Source organism: Tachysurus vachellii, chromosome 3, assembly GCF_030014155.1.
Source record: "Tachysurus vachellii isolate PV-2020 chromosome 3, HZAU_Pvac_v1, whole genome shotgun sequence".
NCBI lineage: Eukaryota > Metazoa > Chordata > Actinopteri > Siluriformes > Bagridae > Tachysurus > Tachysurus vachellii.
The window spans coordinates 11,472,025-11,486,691 of record NC_083462.1 but is presented as its reverse complement, the minus strand read 5'-3'; positions in this window follow the sequence as shown (position 1 = coordinate 11,486,691).

The window sequence follows — 14,667 nt, the reverse complement described above, 5'->3', positions numbered from 1 at the left end:
GGGCAATTTAACATATCCAAATCTACCTAATAGGTAGAGGTAGGAGGAATCAGAGGTAGGAGGAAACTGGAGAATCTGGAGGATATCTACATGGACACATGAGAGACACAACACAGACAATAGCATGAGCCCAGGATCAAACCCTGGACTCTGGTGCTGTGAGGTAGCAACAATACAATACCTCCTGTCCAATCATGCCACCTTTCTTAAAAATGGCTTTTCATTTCCTTTAGTAGTTCTCCATTGTCTATTCCCCAACACCAGCTACTTATGTTTCCTATTACACAACAGTTACTAACCCAACAGGATGCTTTCTGTGACACACATGAAGCCACAGCCAATACTGACAATAACTGGAGATAAGTGATTATATTTTCTGTTCAACTCAGGATATTGTGTCATTACTACTGCATCATGTATGCTGGGAATAACCGCATGGATTTTGCTTATTGTACCATGAATGCATTGAGAAAGAGAGAGAGAGAGAAAGAGAGAGAGAGAGAGAGAGAGAGAGAGAGAGAGAGAGAGAGAGAGAGGCTTCCTGTCATACATATCTGGCACTCTCACTGCTCATTTGAAGTTGGCCATTAATTGGACCCATACTCTTTTCTTTATCTATTTTTGCTTGGCTGTTGACCGAGGCGTGCATGGTCCTCCATCGCCCGCATCTCTAGGTCGACGCGGCTAGCTAATTAAGACTCCAGAGAGCCAATAATTGCTGTTGCGTGCCTCTCGGCAGAGCAAAGGAGAGTTCTCTCCCGGCACAGCCTAGAAGAAACCAGCTCAGGAGCACAGCAGAATTAAAAGGCTTATATAAGCTTGCGGTGAAACTATTAAACAGCAACCAACTTTTTTTTTCGACTTGTGAGGAACTGCCACTTGATTTAATAGGGCTTATTAAATGTGCATATCATACAGAACCTCTACCAATCTCTCTCTCTCTCTCTCTCTCTCTCTCTCTCAATCCTTTCTCTCTGTTCTCTTATTCTTTTCAACATGCACACATACAGAGAGTGAGAAATCCATTGCTATATACAATTAAGTACAGAAGACAGTCAAAACTAACTAGCACTTCACTGAGAGCTGTGGTGGACACTCCTAAAATAAAACACTTCCTGACTTCAAACACAAATTTCAGTATAAAAAAAAAGTTTGAAAGGAAAATGCAGGGATGTGAAAGCAACGGGGGAAAAAAAAACACACACCCACACCCCACCCCACCCCACAAAAAATAAATAGCTAACTCAAATCACAAAGATTCAAAAGTGTTTTAACACAGTCTTTAGACTAGAACAGCGTTAAGGATTAGCTTGCTCTCTTTCTCTGTTTTTCTCGGCAGACTTGAAATCAAAACTTAATTGGTGTCTTAAAAAAATAAATTATATATATATATATATATATATATATATATATATATATATATATATATATATATATATATATATATATATATAGCTCCCTTGTTCTACATTCAGCCTTTAGCTTTCCCTCACCTCAGGACCAATTTCATCTTGTCCTTTCTACACTGTTTTTTTTCTCACACAAATAGATGAACCAGTATCTTTACAAACCTACAATTATTCATCTTGCTGAACTCAATGTCAGCCAAGTCAGTTATAGATACAGTATGAGTCGATTCATGAGTTCAGGCTAGTCTGTGTAATCGTCAATTAAATAGATTTTTTTCCCTCAAAGTTTTTGCAGATTAGTTTATTCAAATGGCCTCACTTTTGTCTACCTTTTTTAGGGATGAGTGGGTAACTGGGTAAGGTTTTGGGCTACTGATTGGATTTTAAATCCTAACACCTTCAAACTGCCATGATTGTATCCTTAACACACAAATGATCACTTATCTTCTGTCTCAAGTGTAAATTGCTTTGAATAAATGTGTCAGGTAAAAGACTTTATTTAGAGCCTTTACGTGCGGCACTTTATGAACGAAGAAGTATCTATTTCTAGAAAAAATATGTTTAAACAATAAAATTTGCACAGCTCACTTCACAAAATACAATATAACTTCACACCCACTTCACACACTTTACTGTGCACTTTATTCAACAGTATAGTCATTTTACTCATTTAAGCATCAGTCATTATATTCGCATGCCACAGAATTTTCTGATTGCATTTAATACCTTACTGTTGTATTTTTTCTTATTTTATTCTATTTTTAAATCCAATTTTTAAATCCTTTGTTTTTTTTATCTGTGTCTCAATGTTGTTTATAGACAGATCATCATGAAAAGCATTGTGCTACATATATTGTGTGTAATTGTGTATGAGACAAAATTTGAATTTAAAAATTTGTATTGAATTAAAGTTTTAAAGTTTTCAGCCAGTATGTTAAAAAGTTATATAAAAATAAATCAGGTTCTAGATTCAACCGCTGCTGGAAAAAAATAAATAAATAAAAATGTTATTTATCCGGTCTCATTATGAAAGACTTTACCACTGGTTGGTGTTAGATTTCACACAATAATGGTAAAGGTGAAGGCAAAGAAGCTTCCCAAAGTTCTTAGGGACAACATTATTAACAACATTTGAATGTAAGTCATAGCAAAGACCTTAAGCACCTCTGTTAGCACAATTAGGTTGATAATATGTACATGAAAAGACTAATCTGGGTTTTTGTAGTGTTTTATAATTTTTTAGAGATTCTATAATTTGCTTAATATTTGAGCCAAAGACCAACCTGTCAATCAGTTTCTGGTGCAAAGTTCTCTCCTATTTCAAATAAATAGTAGCCTGGCCTTGAATGACTGGAAATAACTGGCTGGGAGTTTTGCCAAGATGGCCACTGAGCAGCCAGACATTACTAGAAGGATTCTGGCTTTGATTATGCTCTCTCAACCCTGTAAAACCCTGTAATACCACTGGAAACAACAGCGATTTGGTTTGGTGCTTCGTCAGTTCAGTGTCCATCTGTGTGTTTATTATAGTCCAGTCAATTTAACTGTATCAAACGGTGCATGGAAAGCTATACCAGCAGATTAGCAAGAAAACACTTCATTACTTGTGCACTGCTAGCTATGTAAACATCAACTCAGTCAACTATGTTCAATTCCAGCTGATTAGCAATTGAAGGGAAAAGCTGTTTTCACAAATGTGTGTGTGTGTGTGTGTGTGTGTGTGTGTGTGTGTGTGTGTGTGTGTGTGTGTGTCTCTGTTGGGGAAATCAGGTCCTGATTCAAAATTTCAGTTGCTTGTTATTTTAATAATTGGAATTTGATGAATGTGTAATATAAAGTTAAACATTCTGTGGATTCGACAAAATCATAAAAGTTGGTGTTATTTTGTGTATTTGTCCTGTACTGGTTTGTATGTTGTCTGTCTTTTGTCTCACACTGTTTGCTCTAGGTTGTACACGATGTGGACTTTATGCGGCTAGGACAACTTACTTTAAGTCTTTAGCTCATTGATTTTGTGTAGCTCGCTGTTGTATTATGTAGCACCATAGTCCTGGACAAATGTTTCATTTCACTGAAAATTTATAGCAACTTTGACTCGTGCCTCTTGGGTCAATATATGAGGTAACACCATCAGGTTCATTCATTATTATTATTATTATTATTATTATTATTATTATTATTATTATTATTATTATTATAGCACAACAGATTCACGGATATCCAAAATAAGATTTTGATTTTTACCTAATGAGCAATGCAGAGGCGTCGACAGCGAGGAATAATTCCCTGAGACGACATTAGGAAGAAACCTTGAGAGGAACCCATCCTCATCCCTGTCCACATTCTCATGTGTCATGGGTGACTTAGAATATAAATCATTCATAAATTATTTCTACAGCTATATACTATAATTTCAATGCTTTAGAAAATAACTTTCTTCTCTTTTTATGCATCAGGATCATAAATTTACTGTACAGTGAATTACAATAAAAACTGTCTGATTTCTATTCCAAATAATGTCCTGTGGTCTAATATAATAGTCGATAGAATAATAAGTGTTCTGTCACGATTGTCTCTTTTGAGCCATGACTAGACTCATCTCACAAGGCTCTAGAGAAATGCTATGTACTGTAAACATGTTGTTTCTTGATTTATTTATTTTTAGTGCACTTCATATAAGTCTGTTTCTCAGTCGAATTCAGAATAAAACTGATAAGTTTTGGTTTTGTTTTCAGTTCAGTTTCACGCTGCACAATTTAAAGCAGACCAATAAACTTGATTTTTTTGGACTGTACGAAGGGCACACAACAGGAAGTAACCTTGCAGAAAGTTGTTTTCGTTCATTAGTCAGTTTATACAGGAGAAACAAATGTAAGCAATCATTTTGCAGGCTTGAGTACATGGCTCAAGTTTTAAATAATAAATAAAGCATTAATAATATAAATAATCATCTAAAGTACTGGAGCAATCTTCATCTTTTGTGTACTCAGAGCCAGCTATAGAAAATTCATGGGCAGTGATATTTCAATGCCCAAACTCAGCTGATTTCTAACACACCTGGTTCTTGTTTTTCCATAATTCACAAACTCTACTTATACAGCGTGAGTTTATGTCCTGCGTGATTGCTGTGCTGGTTTACATCATTTGTGTTCTCACTGTTTTAAACCTGTTTTAGTCCATGTTGCTCTGTTTATCTCCATATGCATTTGAAGGACTTGGATTAAATTGAGCTCTCACTGTAATCAGACTGAAGCTCTGTTTTGAACGTGATATTAGACTGATTGCTTCAGTCCACTCATCACTTTACTCCCACCTTTGCACTATGGACATTAATAGTCACTAAATGGACACCAACACACATCTGCACTGTGCACTAAAACGCATATTGGCCATGTAGACATCTGCACTCGGGGACATTTGCTGTGTTACACAGTCATTTTTTTTTTTACATTAATTACTGTACATTTTGACCTCATACCTTGACATCATAGCTCTATGATGCTTAAATGGTTACTGTCAATTTATTATTTTTTTTTATTTGTTACTTGTGTCACTACCTCTCTAACTCTATTTTGATCTTTTGTATACTGTGTACGTGCAAGAATGACAATAAAGCTTGATTTGAGCTGAGTTCAGTTCATGCTGGAGTGTGTTTGCTGTGTTCACACCTGTCCAGTAAACCAGTATCAACACCCCAGTTTTTTAAGTGAATCTTTTTCCTAGTTTTTGATTTCTACTTTATAACTGAACGTTTTATTTTTCTTAGAAATTCTTAAACCTTACAAGGCATTCTTGACATATTTTTAATTATCCCAGAAATTTCCCTGCATAAAATTGCTCAGAGCTTTGAAACCTGTAAACCCAGTGGAATGTCTCTGAATTGAAGGAGATTGGATCGGGTGGTTATGGTTCATCACTTCTTTTAATACATCTCTCCCCACACAAATGCATCTAATTACAAACTTGTACACACATTCACTGGTACACCAGGAGTCACTACATAGACTTACTCAATTAAACATGACAACAGAAAAGCACCTAGCCACCCACACGGGTTGTATCTCTCACTTTCTCTCACAGGCTCACACATTCACACTTCACATCATACACCCTTCACACGAATCAAAGCAGTGCATTCAGGCAAAGCCGCAGCTCCCTCACACTCTTCTGTGTACATGTGGTTGGTTATGTACACACAAACACACACATACACACACACACACACACACACACACACACACACCGATGCAAACTCAGTCAGCTTTCCATCAGCACACTAACCAAGCCTGCTGACAGCCAAGTATCAGATTTAACTCTTCAGCCATAATTGTTTGGATACGAAGGCACACAGATCATTTATTATATACATTATTCCTTTTTCACATATGCCTTCCTCTGAGCCTAATCTTTGGACCTGGCAGCAGAATTCAATCTGGAGGCCAACCATACAGCAGCTCAGTGTCATCCTTCACCCCAGTAATGACATGATGTTATAGTTGGAAGACCTTTTGAGGGAAAAAAATTACAGCAGCTACGGTGCAGATTCCCATTTTTCCTCCTCACTGTGGGAACCACCATGACCTCTAGCCCAGTCATGCATAAATGAATTAGAAGAAAGATAAAAATGGCATGTTGAACATTTAATACTGTATGCTTTACCAAAATCTGGTAGCCTTATCTGGTGGAATTGGACTGCTTGTATGTAATTCCATGTCCTCCATTACCTCTTTTACATTTTAGACCACAGAAACCTGACATGTTGTAGTTCAAACACTCATTCTTTCATCAGGCATTTTGGTACAACACAGTCATTTGTTTTTTTACTGTGAAATGACAGATTTGTTAGAGCCTTAGTTTGATCATAATAAAACATTATTCCTCACACATTACTGCCTACTGTACTCTTGGAAGTAGATGCAAATGCAATGCAAAAAAATCTATTTTTAATTCAATATTTATTCTTACTTAGTGCCAGTGAAAGGAGAAACTTCTGGAATGTTCAAAAGGCATCAATGTGACAACAAACACTGAGCTTTATCACCTAGTAAGTCTTAATAAAGACTCAGTCTTTAAGTGGCAAAGCCAGCCAGTAATATAACTTTTGTATTTTTTTTTATTTTGTGTAAAAGTGCAATTTCATATTTGAATTAAATTGTATGTTGCACAGGGGGGCACGGTGGCTTAGTGGTTAGCACGTTCGCCTCACACCTCCAGGGTTGGGGGTTTGATTCCCGCCTCCAGCTTGTGTGTGTGGAGTTTGCATGTTCTCCCCGTGCCTCGGGGGTTTCCTCCGGGTACTCCGGTTTCCTCCCCTGGTCCAAAGACATGCATGGTAGGTTGATTGGCATCTCTGGAAAATTGCCCGTAGTGTGTGACTGCGTGAGTGAATGAGAGTGTGTGTGTGTGCCCTGCGATGGGTTGGCACTCCGTCCAGGGTGTATCCTGCCTTGATGCCCGATGACGCCTGAGATAGGCACAGGCTCCCCGTGACCCGAGATAGCTCGGATAAGCGGTAGAAAATGAATGAAAGTATTTTGCACAAGTGTTGATCACATGTTTCTCCAAGAAGGCCACTATACTGTGCAACATTTTGTATATATAAATAATGCATATTGACGTATTCCTGTTTTCTGTCCTTCACATCCTGGTTCCGTTTCCTACTGTACTTCCTACATGGAGCCTAGATGCCTTGCATTAAATTTAAGCAAGGGTGGTGACATTCTCAGACTCCTGGTAGGCATATCATTGCCTCTTATTTTATTCACTGGTGAATAGCCCAAGACGATTCATGTTCGTCGACTTCTGCATTGCTTATTTTCATTGCCTCAGAACACGGACACATCTTAAGGTTTACTTTCTAAGGTCATCCACTTAAAACGATCTTTCCATTTCATCCTAGGTATTTATAAGGTGCATTAAAGTGGCCTTGACTTTCCTGCTTGTCATTGGCTCCACAGTACTGCCATATTTAGAGGACTAGCTCCTGCTCCTTCCTCCATCTGGAACACATCCACTCAATGGAAGCTCTATAACCACTAATCAACCCAAACAGAAGGTAGTCCGTCAGGCTCTTCTTTGAAGTTCTCAGAAATTCCCAGCATGCTGGTCCATTCAGTCAACGTTCTGACTGTATCAACCGTCATAAAGTCAAGCATCTCAAACGATTTGTTTCTGGTACCAAATCATTCTCTTGAAACCATTTATCCGGTTACATTACAATTATATTAAATCATTAAAAGAAAAAGTGTTGAATACTGCCCTACCATCAAGACCTACTTGAAATGTACAACTATATATACTATAGGTGACACACCCATGCATTGTGTAATTATGTGTATGTGTGCTGTATGAATGCATATAATTATACCAGAAATGTATATTATTCTGCACCTTGTGAACAGCAAAAAAAAACAACTCTATCACTATGAGTACTGTTATACCAATTGTCAGAAAAATAACAAAGAGCGAGATTGTAGCAGTGAAATTAATAGTGAAAAACAGAACACTTCAGCACAGTTGAAGGTGAAATGATGCAACAGTATTTTCTCCATGATTATCTTGACCCAGGTTAATTTTAACTGATGTTGTCCATGTTTCCTACTCTACCACTGATTCTTGCCATGCTGCAAAAAGGTCATAACTAAGCAACAGCATCCTGCTCATGGTCTTAGGGTGATTATTAAGACCTTAGTTCCCACTGCTGTTTTTTCACTAATTATCAGAACAGCCTGGTGGCTTCCTTTCTGAACAGACCTGCTGCTCCACTGGGATAACAAGATGTAACACCTTCAACCAGATCATCTGTGACTGTGAGTTTGGATTCTCAGGCTCAATCACCAACAGCAGGTCTTTAAACACTCCTGAAAGCAAGAGCACCCAGAATATTAGTCTTATATAGTCTGGCATGCTTTGGTTGCCAGATGACTAGGATGGGCTTGTGGCTAAATCCAGGATTTTTTGCCCAGGGCCATATTACCCAGCTTCGTCTTCAGTACGAGCGAGCCTGGAGAGAGTTCCTTGCTGTGTCTGTGTCTATGAGCCCTGTATTGTTATTTTGACTATATACTGTAGCAGCCATCCAACTCTCAAACCAACTGTTCATTAGCTGTAAAGTAAGACATGGGGGAAAATCCCTTGTGGAAACAGAGACTGGTCCACTGGGTAGATAAAGGAATCACCTTGACTTAGACACATTCTGGATGACCATCCCCTACTGTTACTTGCCACTCTATGAGGAATGTATCCTTTTTAGCGGCCTTATTTTTAGGTGTGATGCTCCAGTAATTAGGTCTTGGGAGTCACTTCTTGGGAGACACCGTGTACCTCCACACCTCAGATTCTACAAGGTTAACATTCAGCAGTCACAGGACACATGCTATTGTATCCTCATGTTATTATCCAAGTGGTACCTTATACTGTAACTCTGTGTTTTTTAGAGGTTCTCAGACTGCTAGTTAGACATGTATGTGTGGTTCTGTGAAAAATGGATAAGCTCCATGTCATTTTGAACATGTGCTGACTCAGTGAGAAGGTTGGAGAAAATGATTTCTGCATGAATGTGACAATTATGTTATTTCATGTGAACAAGAGATTGTGGTAAAAAAAAAAAAAAAAACACGTTTTTTATACCTACATTATGATTTCATTGAATCCTAAGTTTTTTTTTCTGTTACATGCAACTGTTTTGGTATCTGTTCTATTTATAATGAGATTATTATGGCTGTTTCTTTGTGTGTTGTATTATATTTCAAATATAGGAACTAGTAAAAAAACTTACTTAACTTACGAAAGCTTGTCTATTTATTAATTAATTGTCAGTAAAGATACGGTATACACGCATTATCTGTAATATTCTAATAGATTTTGATGTTTTATGTGACAATGCTCTAACAATAAAAAAAAATATTTGAACATAAACAAAGCTGCATTTTATTTCATTTGATCAGAATAATGCTGTAGCTCGCAGTAGACGTGGACTGTCACTGTAATCAGTCCTATTTATGATATTATATAGCTTGTTTGTGCTGTAAAATAGAATGCAGCTGATCTCACACACGCGCACACACACACACACACACACACACACACACACACACACACACACACAAAGCCTGGAGAATGATTTGTGATGCATTCTCTGCTGGTGTCAGAGTGAATAATATTAAGTCACATCATAAATAAATCAGTAGAGGACTCACCTCTGTAGTGTGACACAGAGGAAAGGAAGAGTGAGAGAGAGAGACACCTGTATCTAAAGGCCAGAGTGAGTATGACAACAGTTATTGTAACCCCTAGAAAGGTCAGACAGCACTTCACCATAAAGGAAACAAAACAGGACAGGAATATGAAGGATATAGGATATAAATACAGTCAACTGATTTTGGATCAATTTGTAGGATTGCAGAGTGTGTGTTACTTGGAACATCTGACTACAGGATTATAATCACAACTCTACAAAACTATTACATTACAGCACTACATTAAGCAAAAAAAAGAGAGAGAGAGAATGAGAGAGAGAGAGAGAGAGAGAGAGAGAGCTGTGATAATTTCAGAGTCCGGAGCTACTGTAGGAACCCAGCGCTTCACAGCATGTAGCTGTGTGATGTGGTTTGTAGCTGAGAAACACACATTGCAGGTTAATCCTGCCTCCAGGCAAAGCATCAATCTTTCAGATCTGCTAATCAATAATTGATTATTCTGGATTTGTCAGTGTGTGTCTATCAAAGAGAACAACAACTCTAAGATTTGAAATACAGTCAGCTTTCTTTTAAATATATAGGTATGATTATTCACACGGGGGGCACGGTGGCTTTGTGGTTAGCACGTTCGCCTCACACCTCCAGGGTTGGGGGTGCGATTCCCGCCTCCACCTTGTATGTGTGGAGTTTGCATGTTCTCCCCGTGCCTCGGGGGTTTCCTCCGGGTGCTCCGGTTTCCTCCCCGGTCCAAAGACATGCATGGTAGGTTGATTGGCATCTCTGGAAAATTGTCCATAGTGTGTGATTGTGTGAGTGAATGAGAGTGTGTGTGTGTGCCCTGCGATGGGTTGGCACTCCATCCAGGGTGTATCCTGCCTTGATGCCCGATGACGCCTGAGATAGGCACAGGCTCCCCGTGACCCGAGGTAATTTGGATAAGTGGTAGAAAATGAATGAATGAATGATTATTCACACTTGCATAGATTTAATATGGATACGCTGCTCCTCAACATTAGCTTATACACCTACAGACTGCTCTGGTCCAAGCCGTTGCATATGATATGATATACTTCATCATACTGGACACACAAAAATTTGTTATACTTTCTTTGTGAAGACCTGTATTAATAAATACTGCTGTGAACCAATGCCATGTGTTGTTTAAATTAAAATGTAAACATACAAGTCATATTTCTCATCAACAATCAGAACAATCGGAATATAATAGTAACACCCTCCCCCACGCACACACACACACACACGCACACACATGCACACAATTACACCTTTCCATTCATGGGAGATGACTGAAGATATTGTATGAATGCGTGTTAATGTGGATGAGCCGTGTGTAGTGCAAGTGACATTACAACAGGTTTACATACATGAACACAGATGTTCAGTCATCTTCATACACACATCAACACTAAGTGGCTACATTACACCAGAAGGTTGGTGTGTGTGTGTGTGTGTGTGAGAGAGAGAGAGAGAGAGAGAGAGAGAGAGAGAGAGAGAGAGAACACTTGTGGAGATTATTTCATGTAAGGCACTATGTTCCTAATTAATCATGATCTTCATAATCTTGTAGCCTCGGATGGACTAGTAGAGAAAACCAAACGTAACAACTCAAAAAGAGTCTCTGAATTATTAATATATTATAGGATTCTTTGTTAAATTTGTACAGCTCAATATGTTACAAAGTGTGAAATGATGGCACAGCAGGTAATGTCACACCTCACAATCCTGAGCTGTCTCTGTGGAGCTTTGCATTTTCTCCTCATGTCCTCGTGGGTTTCCTCCACCTTCAGTTTCCTCACACCTTCCAGAAACATGCTGGTAAGATGGATTGGATATGGTAAACTGATCTTAGAACGAGCATGTGATCCTGGTGTGTTTGCACGGTGCATCCTGTAATGGACGCTGACATACCCTAGCCTCGTGCCCAGTGTTCCCAGAATAATCTCTTGGTTCATGAAGACCCTGACCAGTTTATATTGTTTACTGAAGATGAAGGAATATTTATTCTTAGTAATAATAAAGCACAGTGAAACATATTATTTAAAAAACAAAATTTAGTTGATTGTCAGTTGATAAAACCAATCACAAAGAAGCATTTTTAAAGCAGACACTGAAACAGAGTCACTTTTACACTTCCTTTGTTAATCATTATACAAAATACAATATTATGCTGGTTTCGTGCAGTCTATGGATATAATCAAAACGGCACATTAGCTTTATTTCAGTTTATAGTCAGACACCAAAAAATTAAAATGAATTGATATGTAGTTCATCAGCACACAGCAGGCTGCTGTAACGAAGGGGGTTTTAATCTGAATTTTCCGAATCTAAACTAATCTGTGTTTGTGAAAGCTAAAGAAATTTGCTTGATTAAAAAATTAAATTTGACTCTCTAAACAAACTTTTAAGAAAGCAATAGGAAAAAATGACAAATGTGTTTTTTCAGAGTGCTGCATTTAAACGTTAAGAAAATCACTGGCCTTTAAATTGCAAAACACCTTCAAACTTTGAAACTGTTACCTGCTAGTGAGATTATGCATAACTGTTGAACTATTTGCAATAAAATGAGCTCAGGAGTAAAGAGAAAACATTGAGAGGGCAAATTGAGAGCAAGAGTTAATGATCTGATTTTGGGCTAAATATTTGGGTCTTTCCTTTTATAATTTGTTGCCTTAAAGTTCAACCAGGGAGGAGGGTATTTTAAGTTATTTTACTTTTTTGTGTTAAGATTAATGCTTTGAAGATCCTATGTATCTGACCACCAAGTTGTGTCTCAGACGCATCACTACCCTCACATGCATTACTCCTGCAGTCAGCCTTGTGGCTAACGCTGCAGTTATTGAAGAGTAATGATTTATCATCACCATTATTCAGTGTCCCCTAAATAAGGATGAGTTGCCTTTACAGTCTGGTTCCTCTCAAGGTTTCCTCATGTTTTTTTTTCTGCGAGTTTTTCTCGTCCTTTTTCCCCTCTGGTATATGGATTTCTATAAAACTGTTTTGTCTGAATGTCCATTGTCTAAACTGGTATACAGACATAATTGAATTAAATTACAAATGTTTTCTGGACTCATGTTTACTTCTCAGTCTCCTCTTATAAGTAAAAGCAGCACAATACTTCCAGTATATAATACATATAATACATTATATGTATTATATATAATGTATTATATGTATTATATATAATACATATAATACATTATATATAATACATACAATATTCATTCATTCATCTTCTACCGCTTATCCGAACTACCTCGGGTCACGGGGAGCCTGTGCCTATCTCAGGCGTCATCGGGCATCAAGGCAGGATTCACCCTGGATGGAGTGCCAACCCATCGCAGGGCACACACACACTCATTCACTCACGCAATCACACACTAGGGACAATTTTCCAGAGATGCCAATCAACCTACCATGCATGTCTTTGGACCGGGGGAGGAAACCGGAGTACCCGGAGGAAACCCCCGAGGCACGGGGAGAACATGCAAACTCCACACACACAAGGTGGAGGCGGGAATCGAACCCCGAACCTGGAGGTGTGAGGCGAACGTGCTAACCACTAAGCCACCGTGCCCCCCCACATACAATATTATTTTATTTTATTTATACAACAAAATTACAAAGACAATCATTTTACTATTTGTGTAAAACTGTTACACATATAATTACGGATATGTTTGAGACTATGATGTTCATTTATATTGTTATAGTGTTGTTTGTTTCACAAGTTTCAATCCCTTCTAATGATGTTGTGGAGAAACTGGATTTGAGTGGGACAAGCAAAGAGGCTACTGTCCAATAAACACCGAGATAAACCCATAAACCTAGGGGTTTTATTGGTTAATAAATCTATCAAAAAACCCAACTGTCCACACTCCTATACACCTCCAGAGACACACAACATCTGGGCAGGACTCGAAATGACTTATTAGGAGTCTGTTATCCAGTTAGTGTTAATCTTTACATCCGTTAAATCACATTGTACAGAAACGTCCAATAGACACGAATAGAAGCTGCCCTTCACTGGGTGTCTACAGGTGCTGTGTTGGTGGCTTCAGTGAAGATGCAAAATGCGCTGTACACTGACAGTTAAATGAACACTAACACAGCACTGCAGTAAGTTTTTCATTTTTGATTTGACTAAAATTCATGAAAAATGTAGACTGCTTATGCATATAGCCATTTAAGCTCATACTTTTAACCCGTGACCGTCTTTGGCTGTCCAGGCAGTATTGGGTGATGTGTTTTCCCACTCAATGTCCCCACCCACTATAAGCATGATCGGTTGATTTCACTGATATGTACATGTTTTGGTGGTTAATCAGCTGGCTATGGTCCTGACCAATAGCTGAGCAAGAACTAATGTGGTAGCCTAGTGGTTAAAGTGCTGGACGACCAATCAGAAGGTTGTGAGTTTGATTCCCATGTCCCACTGCTGGGCCCCTGAGCAAGGCCCTTAACCGTCAGTTGTATAAACTCAGGTAAAAATGTAAGTTGCTCTGTATAAGGGTGTCTGCAAAATGCTGTAAATGTAAACTAAGACTATAATAAGATTGTTTCTGTGCATGGGCTGATGAAGTAAAAATGACTTAGGCTTTGTTCCCTGTCCGCTGCCAGATCTCTTTGACTCTGTTCTCTCTCACATGTATGAAATACAGGGTTTCAAGTGAGAAAACTCTTCTTAGAAGAAAGAGGATGAGGAAGCCACTGAATGAGAGAGAGAGAGAGAGAGAGAGAGAGAGAGAGAGAGAGAGAGAGAGAGAGAGAGAGAGAGAGAGAGAGAGAGAGAGAGAGAGAGAGGAAGGCCGTGACCATTCGTCTATATATTTTTTTAACACTTCTGCTCTTTCATTGACTGTCAGAGCAAACGGCGTGCATAGACTGCCTGCTGTAGGTTAGTGTGACCTTTCATTGCCATGCGTGTCTAATGCTCTTATCTCCCCAAGGAAAGCCGATTATTACCCACCTCACACTGGAAGATTGACAGGTGTGAAAACAGCAGGACATCAGAGGTGTACAACTCAGTGATCAGCGTAGCC